General features: G+C 50.7%; 1 long non-coding RNA gene and 1 pseudogene across 1 annotated transcript in view; one reads left to right on the top strand and one right to left on the bottom strand.

The window, feature by feature from the left end:
* Nucleotides 1–9,123: 9,123 nt before the first annotated feature.
* The window catches only part of LOC136932806 (uncharacterized), a 29,259-nt gene continuing 13,519 nt past the window's right edge, over nt 9,124–24,863 (bottom strand). Inside the window, exon 2 of the long non-coding RNA XR_010874769.1 lies at nt 9,124–9,707. This is a non-coding gene — a long non-coding RNA (uncharacterized lncRNA). The remainder of the gene's footprint in view (nt 9,708–24,863) is intronic.
* Nucleotides 10,814–24,863, top strand: part of LOC136933052 (neurogenic locus notch homolog protein 1-like) — a 25,171-nt pseudogene continuing 11,121 nt past the window's right edge.

The raw sequence follows: 24,863 nt of genomic DNA, 5'->3' as shown, positions 1-24,863 counted from the left end.
ACGTTAGACCCTCAGGAACTCAACTGGCTTAACTGGCGTAACCAGTCACAACATCACACACACGCACACACACGCACGCACACACGCTCCACCTCCGCGGGTACCCCCTGTTTGTTGCTGTTGGCAGCCTCTGTAAGGAAACAAATGGAAGAATTCCATGTCATTAATTGTCTCAATGGGATCAGCCACCAGGCGCTTAGCACCACTGTTGTTTTATTAAGAGCGACCCCTGGGATTTGATTTGCGAAGCAGATACGTTCCACAGAGCACCCTCTGACATTACGCAGACGCAACATGAACCTCGATCCTCGATTCCTTCGCGGTTTTCTTAAACAACGTTTCAAGACGGAATTGTAATGCTCGACGTCAAATACCGACATAGATAGCCCCGTTAAAACAGTCCATCTCTTGTAACCCAGAGCCATCTCTGGGTTTCAGGCTACATTTGCGATGAGCATTATCAGTGGAGTGGGAGTCTCCCATCTCCTGTGTTGTTGACACAGCTGCTGTTCATCGGGAGTCCAGGATACACCATGCAGCCAGCCACCCTCTCTAGGGACTGTGGAAAATATCTCTCAGCCGGTGTCTGAAAACTCTTAGATGGGGAGGGGGGGAGGGGGGGGGGGGGCGCTGGAGCGAAGACGTGGATGATTAATTAAGGCTATGGGCGGATGTAAACACCAAACTCTTGTGACATTTACATTTAGTCATTTAGCAGACGCTCTTATCCAGAGCGACTTACAGTAAGTACAGGGACATTCCCCCGAGGCAAGTAGGGTGAAGTGCCTTACCCAAGGACACAACGTCAGTTGGCATGACCGGGAATCGAACTGGCAACCTTCGGATTACTAGCCCAATTCCCTCACCGCTCAGCCACCTGACTCCCAACGTGTGACATGTCGCAAAGACTATATGTAGCTGACTGAGGTCATCCCACTTAACAGGAAATCTAATGTTTTACCGCCTGATTTGGAACTGCAGATGTAGAACGAAACACTGAGAAGAAGCTGTTTTGATGCTTCTTGAATAATTCTCATATCCATCAGTGAACAACTTAAATAAAAGTGATGGGGTTAGGGTTAGGGCTTTTATTGTAAACTGCAGGAAATAACTGGGGTTCAGGTTGTGTTTAGGGAAACAACAATCCGATCCTACCTCTGAGTGGTGTGATGGCATTGCCAGTAGGGGGCGATGGTGCCATTACCGAAGCATTACAGTAAAAAGGAGTTTAAACTCCATAACTCAAATGAAGGAGGTACAAATGTACAGTTGGGCTTTGTAGAAAACCCACTGGAAATGTTTCCCTCACTAAGACTGAAAAAACGACGACCAAAACAAAATCCACACAGCCATGTGTCATGACACATAGATCAAACTTCTACATGTCCACAGACCTCAGCCCTTAAGCTGGCCTACCGCAGATAACACAGTCCACACACATAGTTTAAAACCACACCCTGTAGGGAGATTCAAAGAAAACCACAGTGAAAGTGGAGAACTAACACAGCGTTGTGTCTAGTGATTTACTGCACTGTGACAAGCAGACCAGGAAGCAACGACAGTGTCGGGTTCATCATTTGCCGGGAGAGGAAGACGTGAAATCTGTCTGTCTGACATGCCTGGTGTCGTTCCCCTTGTGTTGCTTCAGCCAGGTGTGTTGGTCTGGTGTGGTGTAACTCCGGTGGGGTGGGGGTGGGGGGTGGGGGGGGGCTGTCCAACTGCCAACGCCTCAGGGGTGCTTGTGGGGACGGGTTGTTCTGGTGTAATCCCTGGTTTCCTTTTGACAGGTGTGAGATTGGAGCAGTCACGCTGAATTGGAAACACACAACAAAATAATGCAAGCTTTGACACACGCCCAGAAGGACCGTCTCCTAGGCTGTGCTGGTTGAAGAGATCTCACCACAAATAGTCTGTCTCTTTAATGTCTCTATCCTGGTAAGTCTCTAAAGCTCATTCGAGGTGCTTGTGCTGGAGTTGTCCGGAAGCAGCTGTGCTTTGTCATGTTCAGACGAGAAGACAAGAGAAGAAAGAAAGAGATTTCCGCTCCAGTGTGATGTCTAAACTCCAGTGTTCACCAATAATAATTTAAAAACTGTTTGTTCGAACATGGGATTTGTATTAGCCTGGATCCACCATTGTCTCTTAAAGGAGGCACAAATACTGCTATTGTGAATCTTTATTTGGTGCCCTTTAAAAAAAGGAAAATAAAATAGGAATGCATTTATTTTATTTTTTTATAGAAACAATGTCCACGTCCACAGGTCAAAACATTTTTTTTCGTCATCTGACGTTATTTCCTGTTTTTCAGGTGACGCTTCAGCCTAATCATCTTATCCAACCCACTGTTGTTACTCAAGTACATTGCATCCAGGAAGTCCTTTCGGCTTTTAATCGGTTGTCATTTCCTCACCTCCTTTTTGTCATTTCCAAGACAAACCCTCCCTTCTTGATTCTCAGTCTATTCCCATATTCCCAGCACTCCATTTATCGGGGGTGGAGGGGGGGGGGGGGGGGGGGGGGGGCTTGGGATTTGAGTGTTTATTTACAATTCATCCGGGGCTTTTGGAGGAGACCTCAAAGTGGCCTTGCAGATCTTCAAACGCAGATCTCCCAAGACCGTGTCCGACTGTCATGTCCGCCGTTGAGACCGCCACGCGCGGCGGCGGCTACAAAGCCCCTGTGTCAGCGGCAGATGGGCGAGTGCTCACGGGCTTTAATCTGTTTAGAGCGGGGATCCCATCCGGATCCGTCTCATCCACCCTGGCGCGGCGGCAGGACTGCTGTAAGACACTGCATTAGAGAGATGAAGGCCTCTCCGCGCAGCCGCCTCCTGCTTACAGCTCTCCCCTCAGACAGAGAAGGTTCTGGAGGGATCTGAAGGGGAGAGAGGCTTCCTCCTTCGCTATCTCTCTCTCTCTTTCGCTGTCTTTCTCTTTTTCCTTCTCTCTCTCTTTGTCTCTCTATCTCTTTCTCTCTCTCTCTTTTTTTACTCTCTTTTTTGCGCAATGACCTTTTTCCATAAATCCGCCAAACGTCTAAATCTTCCAGGGTATTATTCTGTCTTGGGTTGGACCCTTTTCAACTTTCTCTTGCTCACAGACCCCCTAAAAGAAAAAGAAAAGAACACGCCGCAGACATGAGCAACATTCTGACAGGGCACTCGATGGCTCGGGTTTTCAACGAGTGGGAAACAACTCCCGCCCTTGCTCTGTGTGGTGACTTGAGTGTACATTACAGCAGGGGCAGTCCAATTCTCCCGAGGGAGGTCGAGAAGAGGGGCCGAGCGCGGACGTCACGTCCTAGTAGCAGGCAGCCGGAGAGGCAGCCAGCCTGGGCTCCAGCCTCCCAGGACTCCCTCCTCTGGCCTGCAACACATCTCCACCCTCCCCCCACATCCCCTCACGGCTGTCTTCTAATCCGTGATTGGATGTCACCGCAAACACTGGAGACCATTTCCCCTGATGGCCCCTAGGGGCTAAGGTGATAATTGTCCTTTCATCTGGGAATCCCGGCAGCTGCTACCGAGCTGTTTGACTCACTGTTGCTGAATCTGCGTTTGTCAAACAGCACGTAGTCCTCCAGAGCTCAAATGTACAGATCTACATGCAACATTCGTCTGTGCGTGTCGAAGGGTTTATGTAAAGAGTTTGTGTCATTTGTGAAGTATGAACGGATGAGAGGTCAAGAGAAAGGGGAAGACATGCACATGACAAACAGAGAAGAAGAAAGACAGACAGACAGAAAGACAGAAAGAAAGAAAGAAAAAATGAAAGATAGAAAGAAGAAAGAAAAAATGAAAGATCGAACAAAAGAAAGAAAGAAAGAAAGAGAAATGAACCTGGTATGTCCCAGTAACCCTCAGAGGAGGCAGCTGGGAGGCTGGCGGTCGTTCAGTCCTCAACAAGCTGCCATCTCCCTGACATCCTGTCTCCTTCCACAACCCCAATTATCCAGGCCCTCCCTTCTCCCTGCACTCTCCTCCGAAAGAGAGGCTGAACAGGACTGTCCTGGACTGGACACGAGCGTGGTGGCTTGTTGCGCTGAAGAAGCTGGTTGCAGAAGCGCCTACGAGCACGGTTGGCCTCCACAATGAGGTCTTTGTTAGAACCCTTCCGGCCAGACAGGCGGGTACATGGGCCGCCGTGTTGGTGGCTCGTCGTCGAGGGAGCTGGCCCCGGCTCATGTCCACACGGTCGGCCAGCCCAGAGCCGACACAGAGAGAGCTGGGAGGGGAGCTGGCGGGGTGGGGGGAGTGGGGGGGGGTGTAGGAACCACACAGTCTGAGCGGCACATGGCTCAGCTGTGTGGATCCCACGGCTGATTAATCTCCCGACCTCCTCTCGGGGCTCTGAGCCGGCTGATTTTGGGATCTTTCGAAACGTTCGCAGATCGCCCCAACGGACGCTCGTTGACACTTGCGTTCTTAAACTTCTGTTATGCAAAGTTGGTCCCTGTGCTTTGTTTACTGTTTCAACAATAAACAGGTTCATGGCCAAATTCTCCAGCTGCCTGATGATATCTGGAGTCTACAGTTTGAGTCATGTTTTCCCTAACATGTTAAGACATTGCATTTGGTGTTTGTTTTTTTTCAGGCAGGTACAATGACCACCAAACAGCCTCATAGCTTCAATTTGATGGACAGCACAATGGCACCCAGTCAGTTGTCACCAATTCAATAGTCCTTTGAAGAAGTTATTTTTATGGGAATGTGTAACTGTAAACACAATGTCTATTGTTGTCTCTGTCGAGCTGAGCTGTAAAGGAGAGAGAGAGAGACACACACACACACACACATACAGACTGAGATATACAGAATGAGAAATTGAAAGATAGCAACAGAGAGGGATATACAAACAGAGTACGAGAGAGATATCAGGCAAGGTAGCCAAACAACCAACAACTATTTCCTTCTGGACGTTCTGTGGAGGATGTCCCCTCCTCCTTGCCCCAAAGAAAAAAACTGAAGAAAAAAACAGCAGTTAGCTGAGATGTGGAAACACGACAGCCGCTGTCAGATCAGTGAAATGAGACACGGATAGTCTAAGAGTACTAGTCATCCTTATCAGAGCAGTGTTCTGAATGAGAGCAGTTATCTGGATGAGGACGGTCATGTGGATCAGATCAGAGGAACAGGGAGCGGTGTCTAGTACTAGAAGCGCCCCAGTGAGCTGTTTACTGTGGAATCGCCTCCATTTGTCAAACATCTTCCTGTAGCGACATCACTTCCCTTCTGGACTGCTGGGAATAGGTGGCTGTTTCCTGTTACAGAGCCAGAGCCCTTTTGGTGTCCCCCTCTGTTCCAGCAGTGTGTGTGTGTGGAAGGTAGAGAAAGGGCGGGTCAACGTCCTCATTTTGGAGAGGGTCCCGTGTAGTTTGTCCATTTGACTACTTTGTCAACTTTGTACACTTTAGTTTTACTACCATTTTGTTTTTTGTTCTTATTCAACTTTCTGTGGTGCTCTAGCTGAAATGTTGGCCTCAGTCTAAATGCCAGCCAGCCCTCTATTCACACACCACTACTAAACAGCATTTGCAAAGGAAAGCTAATTCTCCCCTTTCCTTCTATCACCCAACACACAATTACTCTATTTTACTATGCAGTTTATATCAACAAACACACGCATAATTATACACACACAGATTATACACAAACACTATGTAAATACACCCAAACACACAGGCATTTGTAATTCCATTGTACAAACACATTCAAGGTAACAAAATCTAAACAAACTGGAACACACAAAAGCTTCATATAAACTGTTATTTACTGTAACTCCAAATATGAGAGAGAGAGAGAGAGAGAGAGAGAGAGAGAGAGAGAGAGAGAGAGAGAGAGAGAGAGAGAGAGAGAGAGAGAGAGAGAGAGAGAAAATCGGTGACAACCCCATTGTGGTGTCAAAGCTGTGTCGCTTCCCCTGAGTCTTGGAGTTAATTCCCATGACTAGGTTCCAGATATTTACCCACAATTCCTCGGGGCGTGGAGCCAGTCTGTTCCTGGTGTTCAATACTGTTCTGCCTCCCCGTGTCTCTTTACGACAGCCTATCATGACCAGCAGACCAGGCAGCACTGAGACGTCTAGACACCACCCCGTGTCTCTTTACGACAGCCTATCATGACCAGCAGACCAGGCAGCACTGAGACGTCTAGACACCACCCCGTGTCTCTTTACGACAGCCTATCATGACCAGCAGACCAGGCAGCACTGAGACGTCTAGACACCACCCCGTGTCTCTTTACGACAGCCTATCATGACCAGCAGACCAGGCAGCACTGAGACGTCTAGACACCACCCCGTGTCTCTTTACGACAGCCTATCATGACCAGCAGACCAGGCAGCACTGAGACGTCTAGACACCACCCCGTGTCTCTTTACGACAGCCTATCATGACCAGCAGACCAGGCAGCACTGAGACGTCTAGACACCACCCCGTGTCTCTTTACGACAGCCTATCATGACCAGCAGACCAGGCAGCACTGAGACGTCTAGACACCACCCCGTGTCTCTTTACGACAGCCTATCATGACCAGCAGACCAGGCAGCACTGAGACGTCTAGACACCACCCCGTGTCTCTTTACGACAGCCTATCATGACCAGCAGACCAGGCAGCACTGAGACGTCTAGACACCACCCCGTGTCTCTTTACGACAGCCTATCATGACCAGCAGACCAGGCAGCACTGAGACGTCTAGACACCACCCCGTGTCTCTTTACGACAGCCTATCATGACCAGCAGACCAGGCAGCACTGAGACGTCTAGACACCAATAAAGAAATATTCCAGAAAACCAACAAACTGATGAAAAAAGATGTGTGAAGCACATCACATTATTACAAACACTTATTTGAACTTCTAGGCACAATATAGATAGTATAGTTTATAGAGAAACTGATATAAATCAACACCGTTGAAATATTTCTTAATGTAAATCAGCTCATAATAGCTCATACAGGCTTCCTCTGTTCAGGATCATGTCCTAAACCTTACAAGACTCACTTGTGAACATAGTAATTATGTATTCTACATTCTTAGTTTGGGAACTCTTGAAGGAGAAGTGATTTATATTTGTGAAAGGATCACAAGTATAACCAGTTGTGACACATTGAGAGATGAATGTGGACAGAGTTTATTTATGGGATGTTATTTAATGGAAAGTTCCAGTCCTGGCTAAATCACCCTGGGAACAGACCAAGCCCAGGACCTCTGAGTCACTGCTCAGACATGGGGACAGATCCTGGTGCTGTGGACCTACAGCACAGGTTTAAAGAGGAGGGAGGGAGGGGAGGGGAGGGGAGGGGAGGGGAGGGGAGGGGAGGGGAGGGGAGGGGAGGGGAGGGGAGGGGAGGGGAGGGGAGGGGAGGGGAGGGGAGGGGAGGGGAGGGGAGGGGAGGGGAGGGGAGGGGAGGGGAGAGGGAGAGAGAGAGAGAGAGAGAGAGAGAGAGGACACGTGAGAAAGAGCGAGTGTGTAGCTGAGAAGGGGATGAAGAGACCCAGGAGGAAAGAAAGTCTCACAAGACGACTCTGAGAAAAAAGACACAACGTTCCCAACATAAACTCCCAATTACCACTACTACACAACTCTGTGTTATCTATTGGAAATTGAAATGTTCTTCATAAAACGGGCCTTTCAGATTAGCCCAAAGTAAAGATTTCAGCCTCTTAAAGATGTCTACAAATCCCTTTGTTCCTGTTTTCTCCTTGCTCTACTGTTATGCACAGATTAATTTAGACAATGTTATACAACAAGGTGATTGTTATTGCTCGTGAAAGTAAATCAATTGTGCCCCACTGGCATCATGGAAAGGGGATAACAGACCTCTGAAGGATTAAAACGGTGAAAGTACGGCCGTAGTACCACAGTAATTACTGCCTGCGAGAGTACACCTGTAACACGACGCCAGCTGCGTTTGCCTTAAACTTCTCTCACGTTACAGAATTTAAAATCCGATTTCCGGCAGTGATTCCCCCCCCAGCGAACTTCAACCTTGAGACCCAGGGCGGGGAAGAGGGGGTGGGGGGTGGGGGGATGGTATCAGGCTGCTGATAGGACATGGAGCCGTGGGGACGAATACAACAACCCCCCACCACCACCCCCCCATCCCCCAAACAAAAGAGGGAAATGCACGATGCGACTGGGTCTGGGGGACTTCCTGTTTGTGATTACCGTATGTGCTCGAAAACAGACGGAGGCGGAGGCTGGACGGCAGTGGAAACGCCTCCCGTGGTGGAAGGACACATGCTGGGCTGGGGGCGTGACGAGGCCTGCCGCTCCGCATCCAGCTCCTGGTCGTCTCTATTTAGGGTCGCAACAATACTGGGAAGCAGCTGGGCCCGACGTGAAGGTGATAATGCGAGATGCTGACATGTCCAACGGCACGCCAACGGACCGTTAACCTGTTGACATGTTGTGGGGGGGGGGGGGATGTGGAGCATCGCTGGTAGCTTTGAGTTTTTCGTCCGTGATTTTGTCCGTGAAAGAAGTGCATTAGCAGTGACCTTCTCCTCCTCTCCTGTCCTGCATCAGTGACACTCTCCTGTCCTGCACCAGTGACACTCTCCTGTCCTGCACCAGTGACACTCTCCTGTCCTGCACCAGTGACACTCTCCTGTCCTGCACCAGTGACACTCTCCTGTCCTGCACCAGTGACACTCCTGTCCTGCGCCAGTAGAACTCCTGTCCTGCACCAGTGACACTCTCTTGTCCTGCACCAGTAACACTCTCCTGTCCTGCACCAGTAACACTCTCCTGTCCTGCACCAGTGACACTCTCCTGTCCTGCACCAGGTGTCCAGAACTCCCCGTTTTGTCCTTCCTCCCTCCTGTAGCCACTGTAAAGAACACGGGTCTGCCATTCAGAAGAACAATATGGGCAAGTTAGGATGCATAAATCCAAGGGTGAAACACTCAGGAAATAATCAGACTGCTGAACAATGGGCTGGTCTGCCTATTCTCATGTATGTTTCACATCCCTCGGGGCAGATATTGTGAAGTATTGTCTCAGAAGTGGATGTGACGGACACTTCCTCAGTTTTGGGGTGACTTAGTTTAGTACCAGACATGACCTTGAGTTTAACAAGAGGCGCTTTGCATTTGAGAAGAGAATAGACTGCAAACAGAGAGGGTGGTTAATGATTTATTCATTTGGTTTGTTTCCTCTGATTTCCTGATGATTTACAATTCATAAAAGTTCATGGGACAGGAAACAGGTTGTATTTTTTTTGTAAAAGGAGCTTTAATAAAACCATGTTTGATTAAGTGATAGTGTCCCCTAACATTTGTTTAGTCATAATTTAAAGTTCTGAAGACTATTTTGTTCTATATCGTTTCCACTTTGTCATGTTATGAAACTTATGAAATGTTTGGAATTTGATCTTTTCAACGCTAACTTAAGGTTAGCCTACCTGATATTCACTCCTGGAAATGACAACAAGCCCTACTGATTTTTAGATAGGGGATGTCCCTTTAGATTTATATAGTGTCTAGGAGCCCCCCAGTCCTCCCTCGTTTTCGTTTTTCACATCAGCTATATTAGCTCGAACTATGGCACAGTTCCGAAGCAGGCTCTCACAGACATGGTCTGGTGCACGTCCACCCAGCCCATCACAGTCTTCATTATCTCTTCTGATCTCCAACTCTTCTATACATTCTGTCTTCCTCCAACATTGGTTCCAGGCCTATTCCCACGCTCGACTGTGGATATCAACCTGCAGCAACAACACATGCAGACCCAAAACATGGATATAGTAAACATGAGGGCCTGGAGATAGTCTGACACAACAATATCATTCTGAAAAATGTCATAGCAATACAGGAAAATGAACTAAATATGTGGGAAAAACATTGCAAACATGATATATCTTATTGGTGGCTCGTTTTATTAAGGAGTCATTCCTGTAGCTTTGTGTGTACTATCGTGGGTGCCAAAACCACTCGATGCAATTGAAGTGCAATGCAGCAAAACTCCAGCAGTGTGTGTGTGTGTGTGATGGGTTTGAGTCCCACACTCGCCTTAATGTCACTTTGGTTACAAGCAGGGGCGTTTTTAGACATAAAACTCTTCTGGGGCACAGGCCCCTATTCATATCCCTGGGGCACGTGCTCCAGTAAAAAGGGTCTAACGAAGCCCCTGGTTACAAGTGTCTGCTAAATGAATAGGTCTAACTGTAAATTAAAGTCTGTTATGGACTCTAACAAAATATTAAACAGGCCACAAACGAAAGTTTATTTGATAAAATATTATGCGTCAACATGTGATTTCATGGGATGTAAAGCCCAATTTTTGTTGCTTCAGCATAGTCACAGAAAACTCACTTGGAGTTTCTGTCACAGCAGTTGCTTATCGGACAAACTATCAGTTCCCTTGTCCACACCAAAGATGTTTCATCTATTTTCAATTCAGCCATGCATTAAAAGAAAAAGAATACCTACACGTGTTAAAAGGGAGTGTAAACAAACAGACAACCCCCCAAAATATATAATAATAACCGTGAATAGAACGTCAGCAGCTTGATTTTATTTTTAACATTGGGCAGAAAACGTAGAAGGCTGATTATCTTACATGTTTCAAACAAATCCAAACAAAAGGGTTTATTTTGGGTTTACAGGAGGCGTAAGTTTCCCACTCCACCTCTGAAACTTTTGTATTGATCATCAAATAGGGTAGGCTACTTTGCCGTGAGAAAGGCCCACTGGCGCGGAAAAAAATAACGCCCCTAGATGCAGACCATGGAATGGAGAACTACCCAAAGTGTCCCTCAAGACATTTACAACTAGGAACTTGGAGTGACAGTACCTAATGGACGGAGTTCACACTGTGATACGCTGCACACCCTTACTTTTCGGAGCTATATGAGGATGCATTTTACCTTTTTTAACCTGCCGGAGTTCAAATTAAACGTATGATCTATGTTAACGCTACGTGGAACTATACAACAGCATTAAATCAGAAGAGAAGGAATGCATCTTTTCTTTGTGAAACTAACTTTCCTGGTGTCGTTTATCGCTCTAACTCGAGGTGAGTGGATAACCATTCTGTTGTTGATTCGATTGCCGCTTTAAAAGCGAAAGTTTAAAATGTGATGCGCCAATGAAAAAGGCAGGTTAAATATTAAAGCGAAGTCTGTAGGCTACATTTAGCTATCGCACGTCTCCAGTTTTGCACAGGCTAGTAAACTAAAAGCAGTCTCTTAACGCACTTGTTGCACTGAAGTCTCGATTCAGACACCGTAGGCTATCAGATAAGTGGGAGATCACGATTTGTTTAGGTTATTTGTAGCGGAATTGTTTGTTACAGAGCAAACATTGGTCCTAAATATGTTTTCTCCACGTTTTTTTTAACGTTTGTGTCTATAGTCATTGGAACATTATTATGTTATCTCTCAAAATCTTTGGTAAACTATAACGTTATAAATATCACTCAATGGTTAGAATTCTAGCCATTGGGTGATATTTATAACGTTGCTGCAGATTTACTCTCGCTCATTCACAATTTATGACTAACAAAAAAAGAAGTTCCTCGGAGGCAATATTTGCACGCCTTGGGATATTCCGCACCAAGTAGATGGCGAGCGCACAGGCTCGCACCTGTGCTCGAGCTTGCGCGGCACCGGGGCACTCTGCCTGGAACTCACACAAGTATGTTTAAACGCGTTCAGTAAGGTAGCCCACCTCAGAGTCACGTATAGCATTGATATGTCATTGCTCAAAAAAGTACATTCTTTAGAACAGCCGTGAAAAGCGTCTGCTGGTGCGCTGTCAAATCCCCTGAAAGAGAAGGCCTTAAAATCGTTCTGTAAGATATGTTTTAGCTCCCTCGAAATGATATAAATGTCAGAATAACTTCTCGTAATTCACCCTTCCTTGACCCAGTGTATTGAACCAACAGGCCAGTTAAATGAATTGAAAAGTCAAACGGAAATGTGGAATGTTATGTGTTTATAAAGTGTTGATGCTGTGTGCTGGCAGGCCTACGATGCTCTACACCCACAGAGTCGTGTTTGAACCAGGGGAGGTGCGAAACCGCAGCAGATGGAAACGGAGAGTGCAAGTGAGTACAGAGCAGAGGAATGTCAAGGCTGATATCTCTGAATACAATGCTCTGGAGATGACATGTCCAGCCAGTGAGGTTCCCCATTGGGTTTTGTGAATCTGCTGGGCACCAACACTGGTCTAACCCTAACCCCCCCCCCCCCCCCCCCAGGGATGAGGGGTGTCTTTGGGGGTCACTGTGTGTGTGGATGTGGAGGGGGGGCGCACAGTGTGTTTTTTACGTGTGCAACCGAGAGTGAGTGTGTGTGTGTGTGAGTGAATGCCAGTCCTCAGAGTTGACACTCAACAACCTCCTCGTCTCCTAGACACTCGGAGCCCTAAATCTTGTCTCTCTTTTCTTTCACGGGGCGACAGCTGGGATTTGCCAGAAGCTCTGCGACTATTGTTCTCTCCTTCGATTAATTCTGTGTGACTAATCTGGGCGAGGCTTCCCAGCGAGGCTGCAGTCCTTGCCTCTCCCCACTCCCCTCCTCCCCCGTTTTGTCCCCCTGAATGGCTTTTCTCTCTCTGGGTCTGCCATTAAACTGACAGATGGCAGCAGTGTGTTCAGACTGGAAGTTTTCATAATGGAATTCTGATAGCCTGGGCTTTGAGCTGAAGGAAGTTGAAACATGTTCGCAAGATTTTTCACTTGCTCCCTGTTTCTCTTTTTCTTTCTTGGAGTCAGTTTGTATGTACAGCAGACTAGCCTTCTTCTAATCCCAGGAGTCTAATTACCTCCATTTCCCAGAAGAGCATACCTACCTGAGCATCGTCTCAGTTTCTGAGTGAGAAAGACAGTGTCCTACCTCTTCCCGACCCCTAGGGGTCTGTGTGTGTGTGTGTCGAGGGTCAGGTCCTCTAGCGCCTCACTGATGAGGCGCTCAGCCACCTTGGGTCTGGGCCACATCTTAACCCTGTCTGCGTTTGGCTCCCCATCCTGGCTGTCCACAATGCCGCTGTTGTGCCTCTCACTGTCCCCCTAGACGTGTCAAGTTAAACAGAGCGCTTGGGAGGGGTGGCTGTGTGCCACTGGAGAGAGGCTTCTGGGGCCTGGTGTAGCTGTCTCTCTTGAACGTGGATGTCTGTTGTCATGAGGAGTGGACAGGAGGAGTTTGGAGCTGGCGGTGTTGATGTGTCATTCATTGAGAGATGTTGCTATGGTTTCTTTTTGACGTGGACAATGTTCAAACCGTAAACATGGCGGCGAGGGGGTCTGCTGGAGGGTTAGGGTTAGCAGGGCACACTGTCAGGTGAACTCAAACACATTGGAGCTACACAACAAAGTAACTGTAGCCCCTTACAGTAGCAACAACAGCCGGTAGCTCTTAATCCATAGTATTCCTTTACCCTGAACCGAGAATGAGAATAGAGCATTAGAGGTCTGTATTCAGGTCAAGTCCACTCCGTTTATGAAGACGGCATATAGTTGACTGCCAAGAATTCTACTTTACATTCCGTGCCCCCGAATATCATCCTCATATCTGGACTCCTGAGTTAAGACTGGCAGATCAGAGGAGTGTTTATCTCCGAACACTTGAAGGAGTTCTCTCATCTCACTGGTGAACACTAACAGGCCAGAGTTCAGTGTCGGCCGAACCTGTGTTGTTCTGTACCGAACAAACCACTCTTTGTGAAGAGACGAAGGCACGTTTTTCCTGTGTACAGAACCAAGATCCTGTATACCTCTTCCCTTATCTCTCTCGCTGTGGAGAGTAAAGTGTACTGGGCTGCTGTGCCGTGTTCCTAACTCAGCTATAGCAGACTACTGCCCTGTGTGTGCGTGTGTGTGTGTGTGTGTGCGTGTGTACATTTGGGACAGTTACTTCAGACTGCTAGCACAGTTCTCCCACCGCTAAAGCTGCTATGTCAAAATCCCGTTTGGCGCTCGTGGGCCATCTCCATCCACAGCTATCCACACGGATGAAAGCTGACCCCCCGGGTCCGAGACGTGGAGCGAGTCAATGCCACCTCTGTTAGCTACGGACACATGAACCCATCTGGGATCTCCTCTTCCATTCAGACGTAGGGAGTGGCCTCCAAGGGGCTCCGCCGGGGGGGAAGAAAAGGTGCTTAATCTGATCACATGATCAGAGGGCTGGGGCTTTCATGAGCCGCGACCGGTGTCGGCTGATCCTGTCAGTGCTCTTACTGAGTGAGGTGTCTTGGATGTTGCAGGTCGTCAGTGATGGATTCTGATATGTAATCCACAGGGTTGGCATCTGCCTAGACACATCCCGTGAGTGCTGATTGGTTAGTATGTCTGATGGCCAAGTATGGGAACGTGTTCAGTGAGAGGGCTAGCCTACTTCTGGTTCAGAGGGTCCCTGTGCTAGTCTCAATGCCCCGGATTCAGTGCCCCGGACCCCAAACTAGCGTCCACAAGTGACAGCACCAACACATATAACCTTGTATAAATACATGTTAATGTCAGTCTGTATATTGGGCTTATGCAACCACACCTGGCTTTAATCCTCCGAATGAGGTGAGACAGTAGCTAGCGGTTTCAACTTACACATGTCCTCAACCACATGAAGCAGGAGAGTTAAGTGGTTCTCAGCCTTGTAAAAGTACCCAGTAGCTCCAGTCGTTAGACCCCCCCCCCCCCTCCCCCCCCCCCCCGCCGCCAGCCCCCCTACATCCTCCTTCCTTCAGGCCCAGCTCTGGAGAGTCCCTTGGGGTGCCGGCCTGGTTCCCATGGGCCCTTGTCAGTAATAGAACCAAATAAACAGGGTCTCTAATGAACACTACCAGATGTGGTCTGGAGGGGGGAGGTCAGCCCTCGTGTATGTGATTAGAGGCAGGCAGCAGGGACGCAGCCAAGACCCTGAGGGTTCACTTTGAAACAGATCAGACATGAGTCGGGGAAGACTTAGCCCAAGAACCCAGAGTCACCGAGCAAACTGCAGGAAATGAGAAAAGGGAGGGGAAGGGAGAGAAGGAGGAGGAAGGGAGGCGAAGGGGGAGAGAAGGAGGGTAGGTGATGGAGGAGAGAAGGAAGGGAGGTGGAGCGGGGGTAGGAGGAGGAGGAAGAGGAAGGGAGGTTAAGAGGAGAGGAGGAGGAGAAGTGGGGGAGGAGGAGGGGGAGCGAAGGAGGAGGAGGAAGGGAGGTGGAGGGGAGAGGAGGAGGAGAAGTGGGGGAGGAGGAGGGGGAGCGCAGGAGGAGGAGGAAGGGAGGTGGAGGGGAGGGGAGGAGGAGAAGTGGGGTAGGAGGAGGGGGAGCGAAGGAGGAGGAGGAAGGGAGGTGGAGGGGAGGGGAGGAGGAGAAGTGGGGGAGGAGGAGGAAGAGGAAGGGAGGTTAAGAGGAGAGGAGGAGGGAAGGCGAAGGAGGAGGAGGAAGGGAGGTGGAGGGGAGAGGAGGAGGAGAAGAATGCAGAGGTTACGGGACAGTTATTTGTCTTAGGGAACCCCTTGCCAAGTAAAAGAGCTGACTGTCAGTCTTTTCTCATTTAGCGTGTGCTGAAGTTGACTGCGTGCAAACAACCAGGCCTGCATGAACACACGTGGAGGGAGATGAAGAGAGGGCTTCCTGTGTTTGTCTTTCAGGTCTTGGTGTGATATCGGGGGGCATTGTGAGAGGACGGGGGAGGCCGGGGCACCGAGTCAAAGCTGATGTGTTTGCAGAGCTCCGTAGCGAGCAGCTGCTAGAAGGTTCCATTCAGGGGCTGAGGTTCAGGGGATGAGGACAGGTGGAGGAGGCAGCAAACACCAGCATTCCTCTCCCTTTTCCCTCCTTTTCTCTCCTCTCCTCTTTCTCCTTCCCTTTCCTCGCTCTCCTCCTCTCCTCTTTTCTCCATTTCTTTTCTTCGGTCCTCTAAAACCACCATCACAGTTTCTGTCAGGTGGTGCTCGGCTGTCCTTCTCTCCATATCCCCCCCCCCCCCCCCCAACAAAAAAAAATAGAGCAGCTCAAAGTTTCTCCATCCTCAAGAAGCCTTTAAACGTGGACTTGTGTCATACCATCACTGGCAATCCATAAATGTGTCATGCTAATCATTGACAATTCATAAATACCAGACAAAACAGGGGGAGGAGAAGGGGAGGGATGTAGGAAGGTTCATGGAGGGGGGGGGAGGGAGGGGGGGTTGAGATGCCATTCCTGTAGAAGGTGGAAAACAAGAGAAAACCCCACCGGGCGAGATCGAAGCCGCCCCAAAGTCAGAAAAGGAATCCGGGAGGAGAGAGGGGAGGGGGAGGGATGGAGGACGTCTGAGGTTGCCTAGCTAGCGTTCAGCCAGACCCTCAATGGGGGGAGAAAGAACAATGGCCCCACTCATTCTTCCATCCCAGCTCCCTCAACAGCTCCAGTGCTATTCAGGGCCCCGGCATGGCCAGGCTGCCTCCGTGCTCCTGGGCTTGGGGGGTGCTGGAGGGATGGGGGAGGGGGGGATGGAGAGGGAGCAGCTGCTGGGCCCTCATTAGCATGCTTGCACCTGCTCCCCGCGGGCCCCCGGCATGGTGCCTGGTCTGGGCCCGAGCGGAGCCTGGGTGCACGTCTGAACCAGTGATGGTATTTGTCCTTTTGGACTTTGGTAGCTGAGCAGGGACCCAACTCTCAAAGAATCTCAATAGTATTACCATGGTAGTCTGTATTATGGTATGGATTGGCATGATGTTTTATAAAGCAATAAAAATGTAATGGCATAAACAAACACATTATTACTTATGTCGAATAAATACCGGGGAAACGATTGACATTGAATAAACACTGAAATGTTGGATTACTTTCGACATGAGGAACAGTCCTCGAGCCTTGCTATCTGCAGCTTCATCATTTCAGTCTTGGGAACACGGACGCAAAGGAATTCCAAGCCCATGCGAGCCGGAGAGCCAATGAGAGGGGCCGCTACTGGACCCTTGACATAGCATCTCTGTCCCTCACTTCATCCCCCGTCGCGAGCTCTCTAGGGCTACGGGGTTACGAGCCGGTAACACTTTAGATCCGGGCGCTTGTGACAAGTGTTACTTCACAGGTAATAAGGCCTTAGTAAGTCAACAAGTCTTCTTAACACATATGGATGTCAACACTAATCCTAGCCCTGACCCGTACTAATATTATTGACACGTATACACATATTCGTGTTAATAAGCATCTTATGAGATCCTTAATTCCTGTTTTAGTAACGCTTATTGCAAGCACCTGGGTCCAAAGTGCTGCCCTCCCGTCTACGTGGAGTAGACTTCAAAGCCTCCGTAACTTGAGGGCTAATCTCAGTCTCTGGGTGAATGCGTGGCTGAGAGCAAGGCTGTGAAGAGCTGACCAAGGGTGTCGCGGACACTACCTTTCAAGAAGCAGGCCGGATTATGCACAACAATTCAAAGTCTACGGTTTCCCCGCCTGTTGTGTTCATGCAAGGCTGTGTGTCAGTCACGTCGATCTCTCGTGCAGAACCGGCAGGAGCGGTGGAAGCAGTGTCGTCACGTTCCCCCGGAACACGCGGCCGATCGTCCTCACCCGCCGCCTCGAGTAGCCTGACTCCTCTCCCTCTTCTTCTGTCCCCAGGTGTAGCCATGGTTTCGTGGGGAACCGCTGCCAACACCAGGACCCCTGCCTGCCCTTCCCCTGCCAGCATGGCGCCTCGTGTCAAGCGGTGCCGCGCGGGAACGCGTACGACTACAGCTGCGCCGAGAACCTGTGCCTCAGTTCTCCCTGCCGGAATGGAGGCACCTGTGAGATGCTCAACACCAGGGAGTGGGGGTGCCAGTGCCCCCCTGGGTGGTCAGGTACACACTACTGCCGCACGACCATCCATCTGCAGCACCAAGCATCTTCGAGGGGCCTTGTTAAGGGCATCTACAAACGCTTTAGTCAGGGCATCTACTGGGGGTTGGGTGGTTAGTGGTTGGAAGAGCTGTTCATACCCAAAATGTAGTTACATTTACATTTAGCAGACGCTCTTATCCAGAGCGACTTACAGTAAGTACAGGGACATTCCCCCGAGGCAAGTAGGGTGAAGTGCCTTGCCCAAGGACACAACGTCCTTTGGCACGGCCGGGAATCGAACCAGCAACCTTCTGATTACTAGCTCGATTCCCTAACCGCTCAGCCACCTGACTCCCATAGTTTCTGTTTATAATTCTTTGTGTGGGTGCAGGATGAATGAACTGACTTGACAGCCACCGCCACGTCCGAAAAGTCCCGTCAAAAGTCCGCCCTAGGAACATGTCGCCTCTCTCCGCTCCAGGTAAAGCGTGCCAGCAGGCGGACCCCTGCGCCTCCGACCCCTGTGCCAACGGCGGCCACTGCGTGCCCTTCGACTCGCGCTACATCTGCCAGTGCACGCCCTCCTTCTACGGCCAGACGTGCAGGCAGGACGTCAATGAGTGCGCCCACAGCCCCTCGCCGTGCAGGAACGGAGGGGTGTGCAGGAACGAGGTGGGCAGCTACCAGTGCCAGTGCCCCCAGGAGTACGCGGGGCAGAACTGCGAGCGGCGCTACCTGCCCTGCAGCCCCTCGCCCTGCCACAACGGGGGCACCTGCGTCCAGAGGGGCGACACCAGCTATGAATGTTCCTGCGTGCCAGGTAATAGACGGTACCCTGTTCCTGGGTGACAGGTCATAGACTGTAGAATCCAGAGGGTCATACTGAAGTATGCGCTATGGAGGGTCCGTAGTCAGATGATGTCATTGAGGTGGAGCAGTTTTCTTCTTCTGTGGTTCAGAGGGGAGGTGGAGCAGTTTTCTCTCCTTCTGTGGCTCAGAGGGGAGGTGGAGCAGTTTTCTTCTTCTGTGGTTCAGAGGGGAGGTGGAGCAGTTTTCTTCTTCTGTGGCTCAGAGGGGGAGGTGGAGCAGTTTTCTTCTTCTCTGGTTCAGAGGGGAGGTGGAGCAGTTTTCTTCTTCTGTGGCTCAGAGGGGAGGTGGAGCAGTTTTCTTCTTCTGTGGTTCAGAGGGGAGGTGGAGCAGTTTTCTTCTTCTGTGGCTCAGAGGGGAGGTGGAGCAGTTTTCTTCTTCTGTGGTTCAGAGGGGAGGTGGAGCAGTTTTCTTCTTCTGTGGCTCAGAGGGGAGGTGGAGCAGTTTTCTTCTTCTGTGGCTCAGAGGGGAGGTGGAGCAGTTTTCTTCTTCTGTGGCTCAGAGGGGAGGTGGAGCAGTTTTCTTCTTCTGTGGTTCAGAGGGGAGGTGGAGCAGTTTTCTTCTTCTGTGGTTCAGAGGGGAGGTGGAGCAGTTTTCTTCTTCTGTGGCTCAGAGGGGAGGTGGAGCAGTTTTCTTCTTCTGGCTCAGGCTGGACTGTGAGAACGGGAGAGCAGGAAAGCACGGGGTCTTATCGTGAGGAAGTGGTCCAGAGACAACATCCTCACAGGACCAGGGAAAGCTTGCAGGCCCAAGAAAGGCTTTTGCATCCCCCCTTGCTTTCATAGCCCTCCCCCCCTCCCCCTCCACTCCACCTCTCATCATCCAGTGTGAAGTGTGTGTGAAGTGCAGTGCTGTGTGTGTGTACATGTGTGTGTGTGTGTGTGTGTGTGTGAAGCGCAGTGGTCTGTGTGAAGTGAGGCTGTGTGGATGAAGTGAAGGTGTATGAACTGCAGGAGTGTGTGTGTGAGATGCCGGGGGTACGTGTGTGAAGTACAGGGCTGTGTGTGCTCGATAACGTGTGTGTGCGTGCGTCATTTGAAAGAGACTCTCTTTTTTCCAGGATTCTCAGGTCAGAACTGTGATCACAACATAGATGACTGCCCCAGTCATGAGTGCCATAACGGAGGAACCTGCGTGGATGGGGGTCAACACCTACAACTGCCAGTGCCAGCCACAGTTCACAGGTAACACACACTCACACACACTCACACACACACAGTCATTAACGCACACACTCACAACTCAGAAACACTTCCACACTCACACAACACGCACGGACAATCGAACGACGAGGTTCTCTCAGAAACGGCGCCGCCCCTAACCCCCCCCCCCCCCCCCCCCCCCCCCCCCCAGGTCAGTTCTGCACCGAGGACGTGGACGAGTGTCAGCTGATGCCCAACGCGTGCCAGAACGGCGGCACGTGCAACAACGCCTACGGCAGCTACCAGTGCGTGTGCGTCAACGGCTGGACGGGCGAGGACTGCGGCGAGAACATCGACGACTGCGTCAACGCCGCATGCTCCGCGCGATCCGTCTGCCACGACCCGCGTGGCCTCCTTCTACTGCGAGTGCCCCCACGGGCTCACGGGTGAGCTGGGGCGCCGCTCACGTCCCCGCGTGGCGGCGATGCGCGTCGGCACACATCTCTGATAGCTCGAGGGTTGCGTGGGGTCAGTGTGGTTCGGCGGCGGAGGACGTGACTACCGGGTCATGAAGTCCCTGTAGGTTTCTTTGGATGAAAGTATCTGCAAAGTGAATAGGTTACATCAAAAAACATCTCTGCTTGTATTAGTCTGTCATGTGGTGTGGGAGCCACTAGCTGGAGGTTAGGGTTAGAACTAGGGTTAGGACTGGGCCCTCGGCTGGATGTTTACATTTACATTTAGTCATTTAGCAGACGCTCTTATCCAGAGCGACTTACAGTAAGTACAGGGACATTCCCCCGAGGCAAGTAGGGTGAAGTGCCTTCCTTGCCCAAGGACACAACGTCAGTTGGCATGACCGGGAATCGAACTGGCAACCTTCAGATTATTAGCCCGATTCCCTCACCGCTCAGCCCACCTGACTCCCCTGGATGTTAGGACTAGGTCTAGACCCCTGGCTGGTGTGATCCTGGAGCTCCAGAAACATCCAATGTGAACTTCGCGACACAACGTCGCATGCATAGTGAGTAAAGCCTTGACTAAAAGGTCTCTAATGAACCTGCTTTCCCTCCCCCAGGACTGCTCTGCCACACCTAAACGATGCCTGCATCAGCAACCCCTGTCAGAAAGGTTCCAACTGTGACACCAACCCCATCAACGGCCGGGCGATCTGCACCTGTCCCATGGGGTACGTCGGAGCCGCCTGTGACCAGGACATAGACGAGTGCTCTCTGGGTAAGACTCCCTGTCAAGGCTGCGTTCTGGGGCTGCTCATTATGGCCGTTAGCACATTGAAGCTCGAGCTAGATTCAGCAGCACTCCAAAACGGTTACACAATTCATGCTTTTTTACACCCAAAGTTTATGAAATGTTTACATTTGTGTCTCCGTTTACGTATGGGATCGACTTCAACGCTGCCGCACTGCTCTATGTTGCATATAGTACGTTGCACTCTACAGGTGTAGGTGGTTATGGTACTAACTCGTCACTAACAGTATAGTACAGGCATACAGGAAATCCAAGATTGCATGATGGTTTTAACAGCCGAGGGGGAACTGGTGAGAGGAGTTCAGAGCGCTAGCGTCGGCTAACCGGGTTCCGCCATCCCCCCCTTCTCTAGGCCTCGAACCCCGTGCGAGCACGCAGGGAAGTGCATCAACACGAAAGGCTCCTTCCAGTGCCGATGTCAGCATGGCTTCATCGGGGCTCGCTGCGAGCTGGACGTCAACGAGTGCAAGTCCAACCCCCTGCCAGAACGAAGCCACCTGCTTGGACCAGATAGGAAGCTTTCACTGCATCTGCATGCCAGGTAACGTTCAAGAACCGTGAGAGTTTCGCTCACGGTTTTAAGTGAACTAGCGAAAGGTTGTCTGAACAGCACACATCCTGTATGAACTACCCAGGACAGCCCTCAGATGTAGTCATAGAAACCTCAAAGAGACCGTTTGTAGATGTTTCCTAAATTCCGCCCCATGTAAGGAAACCCAAGACACCTAAAGCAGGGAGTAAATAACAGGATTGACCAAAGAAACACAAAATTACAAATTGTTGAACGTAAAATGTAAAAATTGCCATAAAATCTAAAACATTTGAGGTGCCTCAAAATACTTTTTGTCCGTTTTTGTGGCGTTGGAACTGTTTTTTTTTTTCAAACTCTAACCGACGCGTGCTGTCTTGCTAATTGGCTGAAGGCTATGAGGGAGTCTTCTGTGAGGTCAACACCGACGAGTGTTCCAGCAACCCCTGCCTCAACAACGGCAAGTGCAAGGACAAGATCAACACCTTCGACTGCAAGTGCCCTACAGGTGAGTCTGGGTGCCGCGTAGGGGGAGGAAGAGGAGGAGGAGGGAGGAGCAGGAGGAAGAGGAGGAAGAGGGGAGGAAAAAGGAAAAAGGGGGGGAGGAAGAGATGGGAGGAAGGAGGAGGAGGAGGGAGGAAGAGAAGGGAGGAAGAGGAAGGAGGAGGAAGAGGAGGGAGGAGGAAGTGGAGTGGCGGGGAGAGATGAAGACGAGAGGGAGAGGGTAAGAGAGGGAGCGAGGAGAGAGAAAGGAAGAAAAGAGAAATTGAAGAGAGCGAGAAAGGGAGAGATTGAGGAGAGCTAAAGAGAGAGAGAGAGATATTGAAGAGAGAGTGAAGAGAGAGAACAAGGAGAGAGGCTAGAGGGAGAGAGAGCCCGGGAGAGAGAGGATGAGGAGAGCGCGAGAGAGAGAGAGAGAGAGAGCCACGTAGAGAGAACGAGAGCCAGGGGAGAGAGAGGATGAGGAGAGCGAGAGAGAGAGAGAGAGAGCCACGTAGAGAGAGCGAGAGCCAGGGGAGAGAGAGGTGAGACAGGGAGAGGGGAGGCAGATCCTAATCCTAGCCCTTAGGCAGGCTTTAGCAGAGGCCAGCGCTGAACGAATAAAAGAAGGAACGGGGAGGGGGAAATCTATAAAGGAGCTGCTTGAGGAAGTTGGAACACGAGGAAAAAGTTTACTGGTCTTGATGAGAGTAGGGGGGCCGTCAAACATGGTCTGTGTATCCATGCTGCGCTGGGCTGCGGCGTTGCTACCGACAGGGAACTACTTGGGACTTGACTCGCAGAGAGGGACAGCGTTAAAGGGAGCGAGGGAGGGGAGGGAGGGGAAGAGAAGGAGGGTGGGAGGAGAAGGAAGAGGGGGAAGGAGGGAGGAGAGGGAGGGAGGGAGGGGAAGAGAAGGAGGGTGGGAGGAGAAGGAAGAGGGGGAAGGAGGGAGGAGAGGGAGGGAGGGAGGGGAAGAGGAAGGAGGGTGGGAGGAGAAGGAAGAGGGGGAAGGAGGGAGGAGAGGGAGGGAGGGTGGGGATGTTTTGTTTTTTTCCGACTTTGAGCCGTGCCACTGAAGTGGAAGTTTATTTTGGAGGGGAAACAGCAGAGCTTTGAGGCGGGGTACATCAAAGGACGGGCTCTGAGGAGAAAGCCCCAGGAAGCTGAAAGAATGCATGTAAGATGGGGTTGAACAGCACAGAACACAAGAACTAGCCTGCTGAACCCCTCTCGTGTGTGTGGGACGGACATGGGGAGGGGCCTGGTTGTTGTAAAAGCTCTGGGTCACCCCGGGCTCAACTCACTCTTTTCATTTCAAACCATCGCCACGGAAACCCCACTGGGGGGAAATTGAAACGTGGGATTCCAGGGAAACTGGGCCTAAATCCCGTGTATTACTGTGCAGAGGTGCACATTACACCCGATCTGCCAGGTTTGTGTTAACTGTTGGTTCCAGCGGGGGGACAAAGGCTTTATCTCCTAATCAGAGCAGAGTCCTTCACAAGCCCCTAGAAGAGATCTCCTTCTGTGGACTGGACCGACTGATTGGTTGGAGGGAAAAGCGATTAGCATAACTTCCGAGCACCAAGTGCAGGGGCCTGCTGGTCGGTCTAAAGAGAGGAGGGGTCAAAGGTCAAGCTGCTCTTTCTGTGGGGTGGGGACCAGATGGGGATGGCGAAGTTCGGAGGGGACAAAAGGAGGGGACCTGCCCGCTCTGACACTGCAGTGAAAGGCAGTCCTCTCTCTGTCATCCCTCCCTCCCTCCACCCCCCCTCCCTCCCTCCACCCCCCTCCCCCCCCACAGGCTGACATTCACGTCTCTCCTCTCTCCTTAAGAGAACATTATCTTACGAGTGGTGAATACACGGGGCGGCATGGTCATTAGCATGCATGCCTAGTTGTAGAGGGCCCTCGTTCTAATGTAGACACACACCACACACACATGCGCACGCACACTCACCCCCTCTCCTTGTTTTCCAGGCTTCAGTGGTAACCACTGCCAGATAGATATTGACGAGTGCGCTAGCACACCTTGCCAGAATGGGGCACAGTGTACGGACGGACCGAACAAGTACACCTGCAAATGCACTGAAGGTACAGCCGACGTCTCACAACAGTGGAAAGATCCAGAAAGATTCCTACATTTGTGTTTATAGTAGCGAATACATGGATATTTGTGTGTGTGTTGCGTCAGGCTACTCGGGTCAGCACTGCGAGACGGAGATCAATGAGTGCTCCTCGGGCCCCCTGTCACTACGGCGACTGTATAGATGGGCTGGCCACCTTCACCTGCAGCTGTCGCCCTGGTTACACGGGCCGGCCTGCTGCGAGACCAACATCAACGAGTGTCAATCTCAGCCTTGTAGGAACGGGGGGGACGTGCCAGGACAGGGACAACGCCTACGTCTGCACCTGCCCCAAGTGGGACAGTAGGTGGGTTACACTTGGAACACCAACCCAGCCCTAGTTACGCCTAGCCTACCTAGCAACACCTACCCAGTCCTAGTTAGGTCCACCCAGCCCTGGTTAGGACAACCCAATCCCAGTTACGCCAACCCAGACCTAGTTACACCAACCCAGTCCTAGTTACGCCAACCCAGCCCTAGTTACGCCAACCCCGCCCTAGTTACGCCAACCCCGCCCTAGTTACGCCAACCCCGCCCTAGTTACGCCAACCCCGCCTCAGTTACACCAACCCAGCCCTATTTACGATGATCCTACCCTAGTTATGACAACCCCAACCCTCACTTACGACAACGGCAACCTCTCTCTTTCTCTCTCTCTCTGACACACATCTCTGTCACTATCTGTCCATCTCTGTCTCATTCTCTTATTCTCT

The sequence above is a fragment of the Osmerus mordax genome, chromosome 24 (assembly GCF_038355195.1).
Source record: "Osmerus mordax isolate fOsmMor3 chromosome 24, fOsmMor3.pri, whole genome shotgun sequence".
In the NCBI taxonomy this organism is placed as follows: Eukaryota; Metazoa; Chordata; class Actinopteri; order Osmeriformes; family Osmeridae; genus Osmerus; species Osmerus mordax.
The sequence above is the reverse complement of the archived record's forward strand: the minus strand, read 5'-3'. Positions and strand labels throughout refer to the sequence as shown.